Source organism: Papaver somniferum, unplaced genomic scaffold (genome assembly GCF_003573695.1).
Source record: "Papaver somniferum cultivar HN1 unplaced genomic scaffold, ASM357369v1 unplaced-scaffold_38, whole genome shotgun sequence".
Classification (NCBI taxonomy): domain Eukaryota; kingdom Viridiplantae; phylum Streptophyta; class Magnoliopsida; order Ranunculales; family Papaveraceae; genus Papaver; species Papaver somniferum.
In genome coordinates, this window is record NW_020646304.1 from 7,751 (window position 1) to 10,310 (window position 2,560).

Below are 2,560 nucleotides of genomic sequence, written 5' to 3' on the forward strand. Positions count from 1 at the left end.
TTATGTGTGGCAGTTTTTTCTCACGGTTTTTTCCGTGGTTTGTTAAGAATTTTTGTTCATTATTATTGGGATTTTTCTTTTACTTTCTGAGAAAAAGCCTAATCATCATTAACACCTATATGCACGTTCAAGAAAGAAAGATGTGGTATACAAAGCTTGTTCATATACTCTATGTATATCTTAACATGGGTTCTCTTGTGACATCTGGTGGTGGAAGTAGCTCTTTGAGAGATGCGTACCACCGAAAATAACATGGGCCATTTCATAGATCCACAACAAATCCATGGCAACACAGGAGCAGAATTACAGTGAGAACCTAACAACCATCCAACTAATTCGCAATCGATCAACAAACCTAAAAATCATAAACAACCGAATTGGATGTTGTTGTTGGTTTATATCGTACCATTTATCATATCTCACTTAACTAAATTGGGACCGATCTGAAATATCAAAGATGCATATTCCAAGAACTTTATAAGTTGTAGATCATTCTAAGCTGAGTTTGTAGGATAAGATCATAAGGAACCACATGGTTGAAACTAAACTCAAGATGCTAAAAGTGTTGAACACAATAATGCATAATAACAACATATACGAACATATAGAAAACCAATGAAAAGGGCAAAATTTCAGCTAAAGCGATGTATATATCATCTTTTGTCATTTGTTATAAATGTAAAAATGCGCAATAAAGTGCAACCAACCATCCGTTATCCTAATACATAAGGTAAACCATTTTGTTCCCGGAAGCGACAAATTAAAGAATTATCAAGGAACTAAGGCTGGAAAAGCCTGTCCTATCGCTGATTTAGAATTAGACTTTGATACTTCCACCATATCCATGACACCTTTCTCCATATTATGTATTTGAAATAAAATGATACAACATTAGCATCACTATAACTAATTTAAAGAAACTCAAACTAAAGTAAATTAACTAACATGTTAGAAAACCATAGCATCGGGACATTAATATCTCATCCGTTGTAGCATCACAATCGTAGCTTGTCCCATATCATGGTACTATTTATAAGTAAAAGGTGTCGTTTGATTTCCATCGTTGTCTAGTTTTATTAAGCTAAAAGCATAAAGATCTTATTTTTGTGATATTGCATGATGTCTAGCGAACCTAAGAACAAAAGTATAAACCTAAGATGAAGTTGCATGCATGCATACATATACGGAGACCGTGCTCCAACAAATCCAAGAGGTTTAGTTTAATCCAGCTCCTTTCAAATTAAGCCATGATTACATGTCATAATTTCCAAAATAACCACGCCCCGGCTAATTCCAACCAACGAATCTTATGGCCTCCTCAAAAACTGGGATTTGTCCAATATCAAAAGGCATATGTTGGAAAAACCCAACCAAGAAATACCAGGAATTGAATCATAAGAACACGGAGGAGAAACTGAAGAAACTCTCACAAATCAAAATAAAGCAGAGAAAATAAAACATAAAACATTTTAACAAAAATAATAAATTATAACATCATTTAACAAATCAAATAAGTGATATTTAATAACAAAAAACAAAAGTAAGATGAAATATAGATATTTACCTGTGTTCACAGGCCTGGAGATTTTGAAAGGCCGGGTAATAGAACTGGAAAATCGAAGTGGGTTTCAAGTAACACGTCACAAACTTGGTTTTCTATGTTCTGTTTATCCAATAAGATTCAAGAAAATGAGCAGAGCACCTGAATGAAATCGTCGTGCAAATCGAGCAAGCTACTTTTCCTTTCTAATAAAACATCCAAGCTTCTGCGGGGTTGGTTATAGGCTGTTGACATGCACAGGAAGGAGCGATGTGTTGACTTTATCCTGTTGTGTTTGTATTCATGACCACCTAGCTGCACAGCCTGTACCTAAAACATTAAAGGCCAAGTCTGTGTGGCCAATAAGAAACACAGTGATTCTAAATAAACCGAGTAACTAAACCACCCCAAAACCACATTTGAAAAAGTTCTTACAGTTTTTATAGTGATGGTGGGTCCCGATGGGCCCCGTCGGAGGACAGCAGGGGGCCACTTATGGTGGAGCACATTGAAAGTTTTGTGAGGAGTGGTTTTCACGTAGTCTAATTCGTCGGCGGTTCGAATAGACTTTTTTTTAAGAAAAACGGATCAGTCTCATACGCTCATCCGTGTCGAATAAGAAACATGTCATAGTTTTTTTTAAGCATAATACATATATATTTATTAACAGAAATTGATAAACCATAAATTAAAACAAAGAAAAGAAAAGTAGCGAATATAATTTTTTTCTGATTCAGAACTATCACTTGCAAAATCACCAAAAAGAAAAGGAATTAAATAAAACACAAAAATGGTCAAAAAGACCAAAACAGAAAATTCATGGGTGAAATAGATTCTTAGCTTTAAATACTATTTATATAGCCAAAATTTAGAAAAATACTGTTCATTTAGGCAAAATTGGTATTTGACCCAGGAAAATAAAAACAAAAAAATATCAATCACCTAAAATACCCCTTGACCCTTTAAACTAAGTTTTTATAGCAAACAAATTTGTCTCACGTACAAATTTAATCTAACATC